Genomic DNA, 21,451 nt, shown 5'->3' on the forward strand with positions numbered 1-21,451 from the left:
ACCTCTTCTTTTTAACCTATTTCTTGGGCTTCTTCTCATAAACTGCGTTCTCTCATATAGCAGCATGAGCTTTCTTATACAACTCCTCCATCAGGTCTGGGGTTATGCTGTTCTTTATGTATTGAGAGAACTGTTTCTTGTAAGCAGCTTTGTCATCTTTCATTAGGTAACGCATGTAATCTGCAACATTCTAACCAGTGATATGCTTCTGATGTATGTCAGCATTAAATTCCTTGCTTTCAGAATCATAACTAGGGAATCATTTGGTACTGTGAGGGATAGACAAGCCTCACACGAATACTCATCATGCATACATTGGTTTACATGATGGTGTCCTAAAATTTCTGTAGGCTTTCTTTACTCTTTTTCTTTCTTTCTTTTTTTTTTCCGTTTTTCCTCTGGGCAATTTCAAATGACTTGTCTTTGAGCTCAGTGATTCTTTCTTCTGTTTGATCAAATCTGCTGTTGAAGCTCTCTATAAAATTTTTTAGATTGGTCATTGGATTCTATAGCTCCAGAATTTGTCTTTGGTCCTTTTTCATGGTTTGTACCCTTTGTTGAACCTCTCATTTAGTTTGTATATTGTTTTCCTGATTTTTGTTTCTGTATTCTCTTGTAGCTCATGGGGCTTCTTTAAGACTGTTATTTTGAATACTTTGTCAGGAAGTCTGTAAATCTTAATTCTTTAGAGTCAGTTACTGGTGCTTTATTTTTCTTTGGTGGTGTCATGTTTACCTGATTGTTCGTGATATTTGTGGCTATGCATTGGTGTTTGCATATTTGAGAATGTAGGTACTTATTCCAGTCTTTAGAAACTGGTGTCATCAGGGAAAGACCTTTACAAGTCAGCTCATCCAGAGATTATAGGCAAACCATCTGACATGATTTGTAGGTGGGCTTACTGCTAGGGGCTTAAGCAGGCTGGTCTGATGCCTGAGTGAGCAGATGGGCAGGTCTGGAGCCTGAATCCATGGCAATGAGCCTGGAACTTAGATCCACTGGGGCAGTCCTAGAGTTTGGGTCTGCTAGGGCGTGGGCCTGTAGCCTGCGCCATTGGCCTGGGACCTGGGTCCATGAAGGTGAGCCTAACATCTGTATTCACAGGAGCCAATTTGAAGCCTAGGTCCACAGGGGCTGATGTGATGCTGGGGCAGGCTTTAAACCTGAGTCTGCCAGGGTTGACCAGGAGCTGGGATGGACCTGAACCCTGAGTCTGTGGGGATAAGTCTGAAGCCTGAATCTGTGAATGCCAGCCTGATCCTGGGACACAGTGGGCTTGAGTCAGTGGGGGCCAGCCTGGACCTGAGCAGGTCCTAGAAAGTAGGCCGGTGGGCCCTGACCTGGAGTATTGGTCTGTGGGGGCTGACCTGGTGCTGGGGATGTAAACCTTGGGCCACTAGGGTCAGCCTGACAGTGGGGCAGGCCTGAAGTTTGAGGCAGATCTGGAGCCTGAGTCTTTGGAGGCTGGCCTAGCACTGGGGTAAACCTGAAGGCTGAGTCTATAGGAGTTGGTCCACAGCCTGGGGCTGCTGGGGCTGGCCTGGCATAAAAGTAGGCCAAGAGGCTTGGTCTGTGGTGCTGGCCCGTAATCTAGAGCCATGGGAACCTGTCAGATGATTGGTTTGACTGGGGTGGGCCCAGTGTTGGGATCTGAGCCAAAATCCTGTGCTTGCTTCACTCTCCTCCTCCAAGCAGAGAGCACCTCTCTGTGCTGCCTGAAGTTGGAGGTGGAGTTGATGCAGGTAATGTTAAATTTTCCTTCCTGCCCTCTCAAGTGTGTCTTTTAAAAATCTCTGTGCTGCACCCAGGTGCTGCAATCTCTTACCTACTTTCCTTAGCTCTGTGAAGGTATTATGCATGTATAGCTATTCAAACGGATGTTTCTGTGAGAGGATGAGCACCAGAAAGTCCTATTCCACCATCTTGCTGATGTCATTCCTGTTGCAAGTATTTAATGAAGTAATGTATATAACTGTGTTTGGCTCAAAGTAAGCAATCAATACGTGTTAGCTGTTATTCTATCATGATGATAGTAACAGGGAGGGGAGATTAGGTCAGGATTTGTCATGGAAGGGAGAATGCATATAATTCAGAACCAAATAGAGAGAGTGAAGGTGGACCAGAGAGTCTCTTAGGGCTTAGGGCTGGGGTAAGAAACTTGAACGTTATTGAGTTGGTGATAGGGAGCCACTGAGGATTTATGCATGGGATTGAGGAGTTGGGCTGTGTTGACTAAGATTAATCAGCAGCCATATTAAAGGTGCTTTAGAGTAATGAGGGACTAAAAGCATGAAGACTATTTATAAAATTATCATAAGACTTCTTCCTTTGCCCATTGGCTGATGAAAAAAATAAAGAAAAAATTATAAGACCTCAGATGAGAGGCAATGAAGGTCTGAACTGGTGTAGGGGTTAGTAAGAAGGGAGAGGAAATCTTAAACATGTGGGAAGTTGTTACAGTGAAATAAGGGGAGCTATCAAAGATAGCTAAGTTTGCAATTATGATTACTAGAATGAGAATTCATAAACATTAACAATGTAGTAGCACATATTAAGAAGACTAGAGGAGAAGTGGGTCAAGAAAGGAGTTACAGGAGTCAGGAAATAGAGCAAAATGGTGGTTTCAGAGACTGTCAATTGTCCCAATATTCATTCCCTTCTATGTTGTAGAGTTGGCCACCCAGCTAGAGACTTTATTTTTCAGGCTCCCTTGTAACTAGGTATTGCTATGTGATTAAGTTTTCATCAATGAGATGTGAACAGAGTGATGTGTACCACTTCTAGGTTGTTTCCACTAAAACAAAAAGCAGGGGTGGGGGTGGCTACTTGTTTTTCATTCTTCTTTCCAGTTCCTGAAGGTCTGTACAGGAAAGTGGCATTCAGGTTTCAGATTCCACCACGTGGGCAAAGGCAACATCCAAGGCGGTAGTATTGGACTAGCATGGACCCCAGCAGAGCTATTCCCACTCCCATAGCCCTCAGACCTCTACCAGCTCACATTTTCACACACAAGAGAAATAAACCTTGTGTATTGTTTAGTCCATGTTATTTCAGCTTATGTTAAAGCAGCTGAAACAGTACACTAACTAATAGAGAGATGATGCGTTTATGGCATAGAAGAATGTGAAGGTGGCCAGGAGAGAGTTTGGATAGAGGCACTATAGCCATAGAGATAGGCTGAGGTAGAGACGTCCGTCTAAGAGTCCTCTGGATGATAATGATGATTGAAACCATCTAATGAATGAGATTGCTAAGGGAAACACTGGTGAGAAAGCAGAAGGATTGCTAAGGGAAACGGTGAAAAAGGACCACAGAGAACGCTGACAGTACATATGGTAGGTGGAGGGAAGAAGAAAAGGAACAGAGATTGAGATGGAAATAGAGACAGATATGGAAAGGCAGTGAGTTATGAAGGAAGACAAGAAAGCAGAGACTAATGAATGGCAGGGGAAGCAGGGGGAGTTTTTCTCCATGAGAAAGATTGGCCAACAATGTCAAATTCTGCAGAGAGATCACAGAGGATCAGGACTGAGAAAAGGTCATAGAGTTTGGGGGATTTGAGTTTACTTCCAGCAGGAGGTGATCTAGAACAAGTCCAATTATGTTCAAAATAATCTGCTTTGAAAGACAGGACATTTGATTGTAAAATTGAGAGATCAACCTAAAACTAATGTTTTAAAAGTAGAGGGCAAATAATATATGTGTCTATCTTCCCCTCATGCAGTAGAACTGAATCCTGCCTTCCTTTCTACTCCCCACCCAATATGAGTTGGAGTTAGTGACTGGCTTCCACAGGAAAGAACACGGAAAGGGCAAAAAAATAGTGACTTTACAGATTAGAAACTTGACAAACACTATCTACTTCAACCAAGTGATGAAGGTCAACAGCAGCAGTCATAAGTCACATGGATATAATGCACCCCCGAGATGATGTGATGAGAAGGGCAATTCAGCTCGGTGGTAGGCTTTCTCCAAACCCATAACCCCAGTTTTAACAGGAGAAAAACATCAGACAGACTCAAATTGAAGGACATTCCACAACATAACTGACCAGTACCCTTCAAAACTGCCAAGGTCATGAAAAACAAGGAAAGATGGAGAACCTGTCACAGACCAGCGACTAAGGAGACGTGATGACTAGGTGCCACGGGGCACCCTAGATGGGATCCTAAAACAGAAAAAAAATGATCAATAATGGAAAAACTGGCACAACTCAAATTAAATCTGGAGTGTAGTTAACAGTATTGTGCCAGTGTTAATCTTTTAGTTTTGACAAATATATCATGGGTATGGAAGATGTTAACAAAGAGCAAACTGGATGAAAGATATACTCTCTCTACTTACTATCTTTATAACTTTTATGGAAATCTAAAATTATTGCAAGATGAAAAGTGTATTTTTTAAAAAGTATAAGGTAAGGGCAGAGCTTTGTGATAGTTACTTCTAGGAATAAGCAAGGTGGAAACAGAAAATATCTGGTCCCCCAGTTCCCCACCCTTCCCCTCCTCCTTCTCCCTAAGAAAAGTTTTTCCATTAGTCCATTATTACGGTACAATGGAATGTTCAATTTCACAGTGCGTGTGACATTCCATGCCAACTAGAATAGTTAATGCAACTTTACATTTATGACTCTGCTTGGATGTGAATTATTGTGTTTATGAAAATCTCCATATTAATGTCTGATTGTAAATCATTCTGCCGGCTCCTTTTATTAATAGCTCAATTCCCACTACTCACCGCTGCAAGCCATTCAAATTACCGCAACTGCACAGGAAAAGGGCTGCTTCGCATTTGTTTACCGTCTACATCCAACCATCCTGGGCTTTGCTCTAAAGCCCCATCCTCTGAACTGCTCAAGCCAGTTGTTTTTGACTGGGTTTCTTTGTTGGTGAGTTTGAGCAGCTTCTCTGAGAAGTGGCATTTCTTACTCTGTGTCCCCACATTTTCTACTCTTCAGAAATATCCACTGGGAAGTGGCTTTGGCATGGATTCTGGAGTCAGACAGATTTGGGTTCAAATCCGTGATCTTAGTGAGTCATTTAATCTCTCTGAGCCCCAGTTTTCTCATCTACTGTGGGAATCATAACACATATCTTGTAGAGCAGTTATGAAAATTAAATATGATGATGTATGTAAAGTTGTTAGTACAGTTCCTGGCACATAGAAAGTGCTCAAGGGTCCTTTTGTTATGGTAATCATACCAACAATAATGCTAACAACATTAATAGTGGATATAGTAGAAAGGATTGGAGGCTGGCAGCTGGAAGGCCTGCGTTCTGGTTCCAGTTTGGCTACATACTAGAAAGATGATCTTTGGAAAGTCGCTTCAAATCTCCGGTCTTCTCTTAATTGTCCCATCTGTAAAACAGAGAAGCAGCCTCTCTTAGAGCCTTCCAGGGCTCCAGAATGGGGAGTCCCACCTGAGAGGCGTGTCCACCTTTATTCCTGCTTCGAAACCCCTTCCCTGATCCCCAACCCCACTGCCAGTACTTTTTCTTTGGGTCAGACAGGGCCTCATTGGAGGTGACAGAGTCTTCAGGAAGGGGCCAGCCATGGCTTTCTCGTGCTTTCTCACAGAACAGCTCAAATCAGACCCCACACTCCAGCCCCCTTACTGGCAGAAGGGGAAATATGAAATCTCAGCAGCCTAGGAGGTTTTTTATGCTTCTCTAAATCATTAAAGTGGCCAATATTTTCCTTTGCTGCACTTCTCTCACCTCACAATATTTTTTTTCCTGCAGTGAAATCCATTCCCCCAGCCTGGAAATGTGGGCACTTTATAGAAAATCTTTAGCTTGTACCAGCACAAATGGATGGGTCTTATTTCCTGTCTGCAGTTCATGGTGTTGCAAAGGCATTGCCAAAAACTACTGACTGAGACATAAAAGCAAAAAATGGATGGAAATGAATGTGGGCACGTTCACATGTACATTTACAAACATGATCAAGTCCATACTTAAGGAAAAAGATTCCACAAAGTGACCTCCTAATTCATAGCCCATGCTCAGGACCTCTTGTTCATGGGAGAAAGAAAAGAAGGGTATTATCAGGCAATGTGATTTGATAAGCCAGAGAAGGCCTTAAACCCCTAGTATGTCCCCACGATCTTTGTACTCTGATGTTGGATATGGCATTACTGGAGATCTATCCACTGTGTAATGTTAAACATACAAAGAGAAAAACATGTTGAACTCTCTGGGATTCTCTCTTAATCATATGATACTTCCTAATAACGTTTGTACTTTATGGTTTTAAAATGACTTGATATTTTGGTATATATAATGTCACAGACAATCTTCACAGCAAGTTTGTGAGTGAACACCCATTGTACAGATGATGAAACTGAAGTCTACAGGGATAGGGTGACTTACTAAACATCACACAAGTAGGGAGTAGGACAGCTGGGCTCAAGCACAGTCTCTTAAATCTGGTCTCAACGTTCTTTCCACTCTATCCCATTGCCTCCTGGGAGTATCCTGAAATAGACAGACAATTAACCTCATGAGTGAGTCTTTTTTCTGATCAGAGGGCTCCTGGTCTGTGTGGGAAAAAAAAGCAATGGAGCCTGAGCAGCAGGGAAGAGGGGGCATTGACAGAGAGGTAGGTGCACAGCCCTTTGTAGGGGTACAAATGTCACTCACTTCATTTACACCCACCCTGTCTGCAGAGTCCAACGGAATAGTCAGGAGTCCCTGAGTTTGGGCGTTCTGCTACGTCAAATCCACCTGCCGCATTTATTTACTCCCTGTGTGACCTATTTGTGCCCCATTTCTTTGTCTTTGGAAATGGAATGATTATATTAATCCCACTGGGTACTGTGAAGATCACTGAGGTATAATAGATGATGCAAAGAAGGCACTTCCTCCCTTCCTTCCTCTCCCTCCCTCCCTCTTTCCTTCTTTCATTCCCTCCTTGCTTCCATCCTTCTTTCCCTCCTTTCTTTCCCCCTTCCCTTCCTCCTTCCTCTCTCCCTACTGCCTTCCTTCCCTCTTTCTTGCTTCCTTCCTTCTTTCCCTCCTTCCTTCTGTCTCTCCTTCCCTCCTTCTTTCTTTCCCTCCTTCCCTCCTTTCTTCCCTCTTTTCCTTCTATCATGCCTTTCCTCTGTTCTCTTTGCACTATTTGGTAGCTTGGAACCCAAATAACCTGCATCACCTCATTTGAGGAGCCGAAATTGTCCGATGTCCCTCTCCTCCCTGGGCGGCATGCACCAGTCTTGTCCTCTGGGTGGTGTAGTCCATGGGGCCACAGCTCTCACAAGCAGAAGACTGTAGGCCAGGCCCATGTATGGGCATTCAGCACTGGTCACATGAATTCAACTTGAGGGACTTCCTGGACATCCTCTCATCTGCAACAGACCAAACAACCTCCCCGGGCCTTGCCTGCTGTGGGTGAGGCCTCCTTCCCGGACTCAGGCCTGCAGGCTCTGCCCAAGCACTGCCCCCTTGCTTCCTTCATGGTAAGTAAACTCCCCAGAACAGCAATCCTAGTGCCTGGTACCAAAGAACCCCCAAAACAGAGGCGTGCTTGGAGCAGGTGCTTCGAGGGTCGACGCAGTTCTTTCGGTGGCGGGGCCGGGCAGCTGAGGCCTGGCACCATGATGCCTTGCTCAGTGCTGGGTGCTGCCTTGGCCCTTCCCCTGGCCCAGAGCTTAGATTTTCCCCACCCTCTTCCTGACTTCCCACTTCCATCCCACTCTCAGTGCCACCTCCAGCCCATCACATCCCCCTTCCCTGGACGGCACGGATTCTCCAGAGGTGTGCGGACAGTGGCTGTTTTCTTTTTGTTCCTCCTTAGATGTTCTGTTTGTTGAGCGAATTGTTTTCTTCCTGGCTCCGAGCTGGCGGCTGACACGGCTCACCCGCGCTAATTAGCTAAGCCAGCTGGTGCGTTGGTAAGGTTTTTCTGTGCTCCTCGGTGTGTGTTTCTTTTTTTAAACATGATCAATACCCTCTCCGGCTGGGCTCCCTCACACACTCCCTATTGTTCTCCTGTTTGCATTGTGCCCGAGTCCTGGTGAAGGACTCGGGGAGCCTCAGAAAACACGCTTTTCCCGAGGCTGGCGTTCAGCCTGGAGCCGGGGAGAGACCGCGCAGCAGATGTGGCTCGACCCCCTGCTCCGCGCCTGCAGCTTGCAGTGATTTTCCGTAGCTGTGGACAGTGCCTGAGGAAGCCCACATGGATGCCAGACAGTCGGGTAAAGATGAGAAATTGCTGTGTGGCTCCAGGGCAAATTGTCTTCCCTCTCTGAGCCTCTGCTTCTTTCTTTGTAAAAGAAGTCAGTTCCCAGTTCCGGTGTGAGTCCCTCACATACTATGATTCTCAAAAGTTTCAAAGTGCATCTGGAGATGGGGGCCCTCCCTGTGAGTAGGGGTACAAGGTCACAAACAGGACCTTGTTCACTCCTGCTGCAGTCCTGGAGTTAAAACAATATAGACCTTTGCCAGGTGAGCTCCGGAAGAGGCCACAACCAGACACCAGCGGGCTGGAGGCCCGACCCACTCCTCCAGCTGGTGCTACCCTCCCCTACAGTTCTCGGGAGTCTTTCTGCTTATTTTGTGCAAGAGACATAAGAAGATTCTCTGAAACTCTCCCCTCCCCACTGTCATTCAGCTGTAGTGACTGGGAGCCCATGATGTGCACTGCAGAGAAGACAGCTCCAACACATTTTTGATATGTATGTATGTATTTTGTATATATAGAGTTGACCATTGAACAATACGGAGGTTGGGACATCAACCCCATATGCCATCAAAAATCCACATATAACTTTTAACTCTCCCGGAACTTAACTATGAAGAGCCTATTCTTGATTGAATGCCTCCCCAATAACATAGTCAGCACATGTTTTGTGTGTGTATTATATACTGTATTCTAACAGTAAAGTAAACTAAAGAAAGAATGCTATTAAGAAAATCATAATGGGCCGGGCGCGGTGGCTCACGCCTGTAATCCCAGCAGTTTGGGAGGCCGAGGTGGGCGGATCACGAGGTCAGGAGATCGAGACCATCCTGGCTAACACGGTGAAACCCCGTCTCTACTAAAAATACAAAAAACTAGCCGGGTGTGGTGGCGGGCGCCTGTAGTCCCAGCTACTCGGGAGGCTGAGGCAGGAGAATGTCGTGAACCCGGGAGGAGGAGCTTACAGTGAGCCAAGATCATGCCACTGCACTCCAGCCTGGGTGACAGAGTAAGACTCCGTCTCAAAAAAAAAAAAAAAAGAAAAAGAAAAGAAAATCATAATGAAGAGAAAATGCAAATGTATTTACTATTCGTTAAGCATAAAGGTTTTCATCTTCAGTGTCTTCATGTTGAGTAGGCTGAGGAGGAAGAGGAGACGTTTGTCTTGCTCTCTCAGGGTAGCTGAGACAGAAGAAAATCCATGTATAAGTAGACCCACACAGCTCACATGCAAGCACTTATTGTTCAAGGGTCAACTCTGTGTGTGTGTGTGTGTGTGTGTGTGTGTAAATATAAATTTTTTTGGTAAACAGATACTAGTTCAAATATGATTTTATTCAAAACTCATTCTGGGGTTTAGAATTTTCCTGCTGCCTTCTTTGGATTAATAGTGTCTTTTGAAAATCTCTCACATACCAAGGGCTGAAGAGATTTTCTGGTTCCTCCCTAAGCTAATGAAAAATTTCTTTTCTATTTTCAAAAAGAAAAAAGGTGATAATAACAACTCATCTTTATTGATAACTTCATATGTGCTGGACTTTGTGCCAAACATGTAACGTAGACTATTTTAGTAATCCTTGTGATATGTGTATGTTATCCTCATTTTGCAAAAGCTCAGAGAGGTTAAGGAACCTGTCTAAGACCACACAGGTAGCAAGGAGGGAAGCACAGAAGCAGGTCCTGGCCATTCTCTTCATAGCTTCAGAGAACCTTCTCTCCTGTACCTTCTCCTTGGTCCCCAATTTTAATGTTTGGCAACATTGACTGCCAAGACATCCATCACATCTGGTAATGACATGGAAGAGTGGAGACAGGACACTGGCCTCAAGGCCAAGTCCATGTATCCAGCCTTGATTCTATGACCTGCCAAAACAAACAAACAAGCAAACAAAAAACAGAAAAAGAAAAAAAAAAAAAAGCTTTCCAAGCCTCTTTTATCCCCTTCACAAAATTACTATAAAAATTAAGAAGATAATATTCATGAAAATACTCTGAAAATTATAAAGCACTCTAGGAATATTTAGTATCATGTTTTGTTTTGACACTGGCGAAGACAGAGACCAGAGTTACCTCTATGCGTGGAGTAAGTTCCCTCATCCCTTAGCAATGCCTGCATCTCCTCCATCAGCTCTGACGCTATAACGGAGGTGTGAGTGTTAAGCTTCCCCTGGCACCGATCTCTGCAGTAATCTCCAACTCCTTTCCTCTGGAGGCTCCCTCTGGACTTAGAGGAGGCCGGAATAGCTGAGTCAGCTGCATTTCCTTCTGTCTCGGGGCTCCCTTAAACCTGTTACTGAAATTGGCTCCGTGGTACCTGCAGGTTTGCTTGCCATCCAGCAAGTCCCCTGGGGTGGCCCCATTAATCACATTTGCTCTCTCTCCCCTCTCCGGCTGGTTCTGAGGAGAGCAGGTAGGTGTGTGGAGCCTGTGTGTGTATAGGTGTGCGTATGAATTCGTTTGTCCCCTGGGAGCAGCTGGAGACTAAGTTCCCCTGCAATAAAAGTGAGTTAGTTGCTTCTTTCCTAATAACCATAATCCATTCCACTTCTTCCAAGGAAATGACAGGCCCCCGGGTGATGCATCCCCATGACTGGGAGAAATCGGCTATTTTAGTCCTCTTCGAACACGGAGCAAGTTCTTGGAGCTGTCCTGCGGCAGCCTGCCAGGCCCTTCTGCTATTAAGAACACCCTCTTCTAGTTTGTTTCCTGGTTCCTGGGCTCCCCACAACGATGGGTTTCAGAGCTCAGAAGACACCCTGCACTGCTCTGCCTACAAGCTGGGCCATTCTTGGAGGTGGGATATATCAGAGCCTTTCAAATGTCTCCACCTGGCAAAGTTCCCTCTGGCGGAGGAGCCTGAGAGTGTCCTCCAGGGAGGCTGGGGGCAGCGCCCAAAGCAGCCCCACCACAGCACATCTCTTTGAAGTCTTACATTTTATCTCAGGAATTCACGTGAATTCTGCATTCTATTCCATAATGCATATGTTTGTTTTAATATAAAAGTGTTTTAACCCCAAATCTTCAAGTAAAATAGATGCCTCAGGAAGATATAACTTGTTTATTCTATAACTTTAAACTGCCTAGTTTGCCACTGCATGCCCCCAGGTGTACAAGTACTCTAGTTAGAGAAGCAGTTGCAATAAGAACAACAACCAAAAAAGTGTAAGTCTTCACAACTTCCCCTTCCCAGTCTCCTGGAAAAGATCTAAGCCTATCTGCTTAGTTGTCATGTCTGTTGTTCTGGACACTAGAAGAATGGGGAGAGATGAAGAATTGAGGAAGATGCAGAGGCAATACTGATCCACCGTGTCTGGAAACTTCAAAATGCTTGTTGAATGAATATTTTTCCTTCCTGCTTTCGCTCAGTCTCATCATCGAGAATCAAATCCTAATCAGACAGTCTTTGTCTCAGTTCCTAACGCTACTCCTCCAGCGGGCTATGCAGGTTAACAGCATGGTCATCTTTATGATTTATCTTTACCTCATTTGTACCAGCCTCAGAGAATGAAAGTTACCTTCCTTCTAAGATAAGTTGTTCTTAGCTGATATGACCCGGAGAAATTTGGGAGAAAACAACAGTTTTGTTTGTTTGTTTGTTTTTTCATTCTAATTGTCTCAAGCGGGAAGGCCAGCTAAGAAGAAAACTGATATTGGGATTGAGTACACCAAAGAAGAGAAGTCTAGAGACTTAAGAAAACAAAAATGGGGAGAATTGATTTGGCTGAGAGGAAGCCTTTTGGTTGATTCAGGGGATTTAGTCTGGATTGGACAAGTAGATCTAGCTAGTCACTAGAGAAAGTCCCCAGAGGCCAGACGACTCTACTTAAAACAATTTAGAGGCAACTCTGCCCAGAGGTGGGGGCTTGTCCAGGTGACACGCTGCAGCCTCCTCTGTTTCCCTCGCTCTGTCTCCACTACCCAGGATAGTCCCCAAAAGGTACAACTATAGGCGAGATAAACGATCGGGCGCAAAGGCACAACCTAATATAATATTTGCAGTATTTCTCAGACAGACAAGGGAAACATCCAGCTCTGTGATTTCACTTGATACAACAAAGCCAAACCTTCATCACACAAACGTACAAGGAAGCCAAGAGCGAGAGAGCTGTAAACATCTCAGAGCAGCTCTGCAGACAGCCCCGTATGGAGACACATTTCAATGGGGGTGGCAGGGGTGGGGAGGAAAGATGAAGCTTGCCAAGTCACAGGCACTCTGATTTGCAGGGAGCATAGCATGGATATTTCAAATCATTTCCTTTTCGTTAGTACCTAATCCCCCAGCTGTTCTCTGAGCATTGGCTCAAACGCTGGGAAACAGTCAGCCTCAAATGTAAAAGCCACAGGGCTCCTTTAAATTATGTTGTCTTGCTACATTGATATGTCATGTCAACCCAAACTTGTGGTGTACAGCTTCTGGGAGAAGGCAATTTTGTCTGATGATGAATTTAAAGGAAAATGAGCCATTTTTATCAAGGTCACTTAAAATTAAAAACAGTTTCAGTCTGGTCTTATGTGAGGATTTTGATGTACTGGAGGGAGGTTATTTCCCGGCTACTGTCCCTGATCTCTCCTGCATCTCTCTGGGCTCTGGGGTCTGAAGAAACTAGGAGCTGATGGGGAAGTAGCGCCCTCCTGCTTCAGGGAAGTAGAGCGGATGTCTAGCACCAGAGCCCCAGATGGAATTTTGTCCCATTCACATTAATTGAATCCAGTGCTTTGAACTCTTACATATGCCTGTTCATATAAATTAACTCATTTAACCTCATGAAGCACGTTGTATTATCCCCATTTTTTTTTCTGATGTGGAAACTGAGGCTCAAATGGGTGAAGCAACTTGCCCAAAGATCCTATGCGAAAAAGGTACGAAACCAGGATTGGAATGAAGGCTTCCAGTGCTTGGGCTTTTTCTATTCCAACAGGAGTTCTCATTCTACATTCATGTATTCATTTACTCCTTTATTTACATGCTCAACAAACATGCATTGGGCATCTACTGCGTGCCAGGCACTAGGGACACAAGGATGACTTAGACATGGTCCCTGCACTAAAAGATTGCAGAATCTAGTGGAACTCACAGTCTAGTCTTCAATATTTATTCAACAAATATTTAACATTTAGTAGAACAAACAGCTGGCCCGATTGAGCACAGTTCTTAAGCAGCTGTTTTCATGTCCCATAGTTGTCCTCGCTATTGTTTTAGGAGTGAGTGGATGGCATCCTGTTCCCCTTACTCAACAGGCAAGGCAAACTATGGTCCATGCCCAGGAAGGCCTTGTCTCTGATTCATTAGGTCATGAGCCTTAGACACTGTATTTTTTAGAAGCTCTACAGATGCATTATGTCATTACTAGCTGAAAACCCAAGCTTTGGGGTTTCACAAACCCAAGTTTTGAGGAGGCACATTCCTTTGGGGATGTAAGTGTAATTTTGATTTCCTGATTTTCATGTTTTATTTGGGGCCTGGAAAATTAATAAAGCAGATTTTCCCCCATGTTTCATGATTTCTTGGATTATTATATTAAGCAGACTCTCAGTCCTACACTAGACATTTGTGGGCTAATGTTGCACATTTGGCAGCGGTTGAGAATCACTCCTTTGAAACTACCATTATTTAATTGGCTGAATATTCATCATAGCTCCTTCCATAGCCCACCTTCTGAAGACACCCTCTAAAGCAGTGATCCCCGACGTTTTTGGCATCGGGGGCTGGTTTGTCAGTCCAAGACAAACCAGTGGAAGACAATTTTTCCGTGGATCCAGGTGGCAGGGGGTGGTTTTGGGGTGAAACTGTTCCACCTCAGATCATCAGGCATTGGTTAGGTTCTCATGAGGAGCATGCAGCCTAGATCCCGCACATGCACAGTTCACAATGGAATTTGTGCTCCTATGAGAATCTGAGAGGAGGCAGAGCTCAGGCAGTAATACTTGCTCACCACTCATTTCCTGCTGAGCGGCCTGGTCCCTAACAGGCCACGGACTGGTACTAGTCCACGGCCCAGAGGTTGGGGATCCTGCTATAAAGGACTTCACCCTTCACCTCCCACTACTTTGGAAAATGTCACTGATGCTGCCTCCTAGCCTCCCCTAGCAGCCTTGTTCTTTCAGTGGTGCCACACCTTTGCCACAACTCTGCACCTGTTCTCTGTCCCTTGCCTCATTGTCATGCCTCTCAGGCCACTCTCACCTGGTGAACACTCACCAGTGCTGTAAGCCCTCTTTATTCAGGCCTGATTCCTCAAACCCAAGGCCAAGCTTAGCTCAGGGGGAGGTCAGAAAACTTTCTGAGACCAGGATAATAATGAAAAGAAAAAGAAAAAAAGGATAATGGTGAAAATGCTCTCTTTTTTCACCCCATGCACACATGTTTTGGTGCTTAGGATCATTTATCACAGGCCTTCTGCATTCATCTCCCCCTTCTCTTCCTCCTCTTTTTCCTTTTTAAATTCTACACATCACTTAATCCAAAACAAAATCATCTGGAAATAAAAACAGAATCTAGGAAATATAAAGTCCAATGACTTTGTTCATTGCTTTTATTTTGTAGCCAATACAAGTGAAGCCCAGAAAGGGAAAGTATTTTCCCAAAGGCACACAGCCTCCCAGTGTCAGGAGCTAGAACTGGAGCCCAGAGTGTCTGAGTTAGGACCTTGTACTTGTGTCAAGTCCTATCCTGAACACACTCCTCCAGATGGCAGAGGCTGCCAGCTCCCTCTCACACCACTCAGTCAAATACCAGGACAACTTCCGTGGTAGAACCAAGTAGCAGACAAGTTCCACAATGGGTAAGGCCTGAAGTGCAGCCAGGCAGCCAGCAGAGTGTCAGCCAGCTGGCCAGGGGGTCATTAGCATTCAGGAAATATGACAAGCCTCTGCTCCCTGTCTACCGCCATGCAGCATGCGTCGCATGACATGACAGGAGTGGCCCTGGTTGAAGAAAGGAATCAAAGGCAGGGCCATCCCCGCAGCTGCAGGTTAATAGTGGACGAATTACACACTTGGAAAACAGTTTTCCCCTCGATGCATTATCTGGACTGTTTCAAAGTGCTTTGTCTGGGCTAAGCTGGCTGTGGGTGATGTTTGTAGGCCGGGGGCTTGCAGAAAAGATGCATTTTCTGACAGGGAGAAGGTCACCTGGGCAGAGGCCATTACAATGTGCTGCGGTCAGGTCGGAATTTCCCAGATCCCAATCGATGTGGTCTCAGGGCATTACTCAAGCATTGGGATTAGAGCACTGGCCAAGAAAATGCTCTTCAAATTGGTCGACAAGTTACACGCCATGGGGAAGTCACTCTCTCGTTTACCCTTAGTTCCCCAATGCTTAAAGCTGGGCCCTGGGGTCGGAAGATTTCTGGAGGTCAGAATAGGGAGACCAGCAGATGGGGGTGCTGCTGAGGGGTGGGCTGTGTGAGGGAAGCTGGGTGTAAGAGAGAGACTGAACTCCAGCTCCAGTTTGGCCCTGAACTCATTGAATAACTGAGTAGGTCACTGTGTGTCCTGGGTCTCAGTTTACTCATCTATAAGGTGGGACTAATAATACTTACTGATAGACACCTTTGGTACCTTACACACAATAGATATAAAAAGTCTGAAAACTTAAAAGTGACATTGTCTTCTGAATGCAATTCCAGGAAGAAAAAGCCCTTCTCTATTAGTCCTTTAGATATGTATGGGTATGAACAAAATAAGTTATATTAATAGGGGTGTCCAGTATTTTGGCTTCTCTAGGCCACATTGGAAGAAGAAGAATTATCTTGGGCCACACACAAAAAATACACTAATGAGCTGTATTAAAGCTGATGAGCTAAAAAATATATATATCTCCATGTTTTAAGAAAGTTTATGAGTTCGTATTGGGCCACATTCGAAGCCGCCCTGAGCCACATGTGGCCCACAGGCTGTGGGTTGAACAAGCTTGGGTTTTAATCAGTCCTCCCAGCAATCTCACCAAACTAGTGTGAGTAAAAATAATTCAAAGCTGAGAACTATGAGTGTCGCTTTCAGGTGATCATTCCCAGGTACTGGCCCAGTTTTGGGAAACAGTCCATCTTGCCCATCCCATCTGCTCTGAGATGTGTGTTCCAAATGCAAGCTGACCCCAAAATCTAGCCCTGATTTTGGATGGTAGTGGAGTTGGGCTAACTGACCTGTAAGATTTCTTGGTGCCAAACTGCTGCAAACCTGTGATTTTGTGGTTCAGTATTAGACCCTTGATCATACAAATGTAATGAACTGCATCTGCTCTGAGAGATTTGGAATTGACTGGCTCATTAAACACCTTACAAAACACACTTGGGAACAGAGAATGCTCTGCTTTGTCCAGGATTTCTGTCCACAGGGGATAGTGGGACACGGGTGAGAAGTGCATGCACTACCAGGTCTTTACAACTGGCCCTTTGATCATCATGACCCTACCTTCCTAAGCCAGACCCTCTGAGCTCCGCCTGCCCATAAAGGTGGACAAATAAATGCTCATGATACACACAGCGCTGCTCCCTCATCTTCCCCGCTTCTTCTCAGCCAGCCCCACTTTGACCCAGTTCTCCAGTTCCCATCCAGTTTCTGTGACTCCAGTCACCCCTTCACTGACGTATCCCTTGTTTCTTGATGGCTACACCAGCCTCAGGCCCTCAGCTCTCCTTCAAGATCCCTGTCTTGGATTCATCCCACCAGCTGTGTCTCCCCAGCCTGCCTCAGTGGCAATATGAGGGGTACAGCCTCTCCGTGCTCACCACCAAGCTGTTATCTAGGCACAAGTTATTTCTGCCATTGCTTTCTGTGGTGTTGAGGTCCTGAGAGAGGCGTGAGCTCCTTGGATTCTGAATGCCATGACACCATCACATCATGAAATCTTCTCACAGGAAGAGCCTTTGGGTCTCATCGTGTTAATAGTAGGAGTCTTTCTTCTAACAAACCATCGTGCAGAACTGCAAGACATGAACTAGGTATTTTAAAAGGGGCTTCTCTGGTAGAAACAGATTCCTAAGTTCCATCCACTTACCCCAGAGCCCATGCAGGGAGCAGGGGTATCCTTAGAGACCTAGCTAAGGATAAACCATTGATCTCGTCCAACCTCTTGAAGACACACAGAGGTGAAGTGACTTTTGCTGTGTCACACAGCTGTAAGTAGTCGTGCTGAGATTAGTAGCTAAGGCATTCACCTTCTAAGTCAGTATTTTTCCCTATACTTCATCCTGATCATCATCATCTTCATCTTTATTTTCATCACAGTGTTCCTCAGCCTTTAATAAACATTGTCCACCAAACCAGCTTCCTTTTGTGGCTGTTGGTAACTTTGGACATGGTCCGTTGAGCCTACCATAGTGTCCCTTCCAGGAAGGAGACAAAAATGGTGTAGTTAGGAAGAAATCTGGATTGAGAGACAGAAGATCTGAACAGGGCCTCACTTTCCTTATGTGCAAAGTGGGAGGAACACCATGCACTTCAAAGATTCATTTGGAGAACCCAGTAAGGTGGCATCCACTGCAGTGCTTGGCACTGTGCCACAGTGGGTGTGCCATGAAAATGCATTCCATTTGAATGGGAGACCTGCAGGGAACCAGTTTGAGGAGCCTTTGCTTTGCCTGAGTGCACCCAGTGTTTCCAGCAAAATAAACTCAGCTTCTTTCCTCTGCATTAACGTTGCCTTCTTCGGCTCCTTCTGTGGCCTTAGCTTAAAAATAAATAAACAAACATGTGACAGAGTGAGAGTTGGGGAAGGGATGTGGCAAAAGACAAAGAAAGAAAGAGAGAGGAAGATTGATTTCTGGGCAGAATTTATACCTTTTTGGCTTTTTCAAAGGTAAATGAATAGATTGTTGTTGTTTTTCAGCCTGCCGCTGAGAGTGTGCGTGCGCGCGCCTCTGTTATGTATAGACCCTTTTAAAGGCTTCTGGAAGCAATCCCTAACATTTTCTATAGGTGCAGACAGATAATTGAATGCTTTCAAAGACCACTGTGAGGCAGGGAAAGTTCAATTTTGCTGTATGCTGGTGCTTGCATTGACGGAGCGCCCCGTGTGTGTGTTTTCTCAGGAAGCTGAATTTCTTTTTTGCTTTCCTTCCCACTACTGCCCCTTCACCCCTTGTTCTCCCCCCACCTCTGATGAAGCACTTAGAGAGAGGACAAGAAACAATATATAATCGCCCCAAAGTCACACCAAATAAACACAGCAAAAGCTCCCAGCCGCTTCTCTGGCTGCAAATGAAAAGCGCTGCCTCCTGGCTCCTGGGCCTGACGGACAGGGGGCCTTTCTGCTCGGCTATTATTAGAGCCGATGTGGCAGAAGCCCAGGCAGCTCTGGGCGGTGGGGGGTTCTTGTTTTAATTTGTTGCCTGTGCAGGCAGAACAAAGCGACATAGGGAGAGAGGACGGGGGAATTTCCTCCTGCTGCTATTTCGCCACACGACAGCCATACCGTGTGTGAGTGTGTGCGTGTGTGTGTGCACATGCATGAACTGGAGATGTCTGTGTACAGTGCACGTATGTGTCAGGGGGGCATGAACTGGAGATGCCCATGTGCCATGCATTCGTGTGTGTGTGTACATATGTGCATGTGTATATGCGGAGGCCAAGCCCTGAGTGTGCCCATTGTGTAGAACAAGAATATGCTGCATGCAGCCAGTGCTATGTTCTTTTAGGGCATGAAGGAAAGACACACAGGGGGTTGAGATAAGGAGGTAAAGAAAGCCCACCCCTCCAGATTCATGGCAGATTCAAGTAACCTTGACCATCAATCTCTGCAAATGATATCTACTTTCGTTCTCACAACTACCCTTTCAAAAATTGTCTTTCTCATTTTATAGATGAAGAAACGGAAGCTCAAGAGATACTGAGTGAATTACCCAAAGCCTAGTTCAACCGGCTCTAATTACAGTACGATTTCTGCTATATTTGGTGTGTCCTACTGGGTTGTAGGGTAAAGAAGAAAGAATTTCTTAAGGTTTCAGATCCAAGCACTGGGGAAGGAAGATTCAGCAGGTTTACTCTTTGTGGTGGATGGGGAAGGGCAGCAGGTATAGTGCCCCTTCCGGTTTAGGGAAAGGGATGGCCCAGATGTTTCATGGCATCACTGTAATGTCTCCACTGCTGATGATACTAACGGCCACCTAAAAAGGGACATCGTGCCTCCTGTGTGCCAGGCTCTGGACTAGAGCCCTAGGTACCTGTTCTCCTATGTAACTCACCTGCTCAAGGTAACCAACTTGGTTACCAGGATGTTAACTGAGGCTCCTTCCTTAAGAGATGTGACTTTGTCTTATCCAGGGGTATGGAGAGGGAAACGCTTTCCTTGTGTTAAGAGTACAGTACTCGGTGTCTTAGTTTCCTCCAGGTCCCATTGCTACCTCTCCTGGCTGGACTGAAACAGTTCTCATTCCAAGCTGCACTTCTTTGCTCTGAGAAGCACAAAGGAATGCCCAACAAATGCTCTTTTTCTGGCTTACTTCCCCTCTTGGAATGCAAGCTCCTTGAAGACAAGGCTGCATGGCCAAGGGATTTTCATTTGCTTTAATCTTTCATCCAATCTAACATTTCTAGCTACCACACATTAATTGAGCACTTAGGATATTCTACACTGTGCTAAGTACTTCATGTGCATCCTCACCTTAGACCCAGGAGGCTGGGATTATTGTTATTCCCATTTTACAGATGAGGAACTTGAGATTCAGCAGTGTTAGGCCACTTACCCACACTCAAACACACAGTGAGTATTCAAATCCTGTTGGAACCACCAAATCCATGCTGCACTTCTTGCCTTCTTCCTCATAGTGTATGCTGTTTAAGTGCATTTTCTCCTCTCCTTTCAACTTGTACCACCTCTCATCCTAATTATTGGAGGTGTTTAGTGCTATATCACCCTCCCATGGAGCCCTGGATCCCCTTGGTAGGATTTGTCAAACCTTCAATGAGGCTCTGCTATGTAATCCTGGGGACACAGAGCAGACAGTCCCTATTGTTTTGAGAATTCTAAAGGGAGTTTCCCTTGTCCACCTCTTATCACCCTAGGAGGCAGTAGGGTTTAAGAACCCAGGCTCTGAAACCAGAAAGTCTGCATTAGAATTCTAGATCTACCTCTTATTCACTATTTAACCTTGGGCAAGGTTCTTTATGACTTGGTTTTCTCATCCATAAAATGGTCATAACTATAGTATGTACAGCATGAGGTTATTATGTGAATAAAATGAGCTACATGTATAGAATGCTTAGAATTGTGTCTGTAACATAGAAAACACTGAATAAATGTTAGTTAATATTGCCTTAATATTGTTATCTTCCATAGAATCATAGATTTTAAATCTGGAAGGAATCTCACAAGTCACTTGCTTGGCTCAACATTCCATCTTTAGGCAAATAGAGGATTTGTAATCAGAAGACCTGAATTTGAATCCCAAATCTACCACTTACCTCTGGTATCTATAACTTTGAGCAACTCTTTTGACCTCTCTTGGTCTCATTTTCTTCAAATATAAGAAAAGAGTTGTAATAACAAATATCTGCCCATCTCATAGAATTGTTGTGAGGATCACATGAAGGGATGTAATGAAGACGGCAGATAGAATTTTACATTAATATTATTTGATTTGTACCTGAAGATAAATCAGACTTAAAGAGGTTAGATGGCTTACCCAAGAAGAAACTCCTCACCTACTAAGATGGTATCAGCAACTCAACAATATGCAGTCAAGTTTCCACCATCATACCCTTGAGTTTGGAATGCAGACTCAACACCTAGGAGCTGATTGAAGTAAATGAATGCTGGATCCAGGCAAGAAATTCTCAAAACAACAAGATTGAGGTATCAGGGTGCCAAATGGCAAACAGACTGAAGAAACAAAACAAGGTCAAACTATGAACAAACTCTCACCATAACAGAAGTTAATATATAGATTACATCAACCAAGTATAGGTATCTTATGGGCACAGTGTTAGGGGAAAATAATGTTTATCTGATTCTGCCTACAACTGTAGATAAGAAAGAACCACTTGCTTTCTAGGTTTCTTATAAAGGTTATTTATTGTATTGCCTCTGCTCAGTCCTGCCTTTAAGGAAACTGCCCATTCACTAGCACCTAGCATCCACTGTCCCCATGTTTAATGCAGGAGCAGCCATTTAAAATACCGGGTCTTGCTCTCCGGTCTCAGCCTACATAGGTCTAGGGACAGGCAACTGACTCAATCAGGGCCAATCAGATCTCTTTCTTGAGATATTTGAATTTTGCTCCCAGGCTGAAGCTTTAAGGCCAAGGAGCTGTTGGCAGCTTTGTTGCTCCATTTA

The sequence above is a fragment of the Macaca mulatta genome, chromosome 14, assembly GCF_049350105.2.
Source record: "Macaca mulatta isolate MMU2019108-1 chromosome 14, T2T-MMU8v2.0, whole genome shotgun sequence".
Lineage (NCBI taxonomy): Eukaryota > Metazoa > Chordata > Mammalia > Primates > Cercopithecidae > Macaca > Macaca mulatta.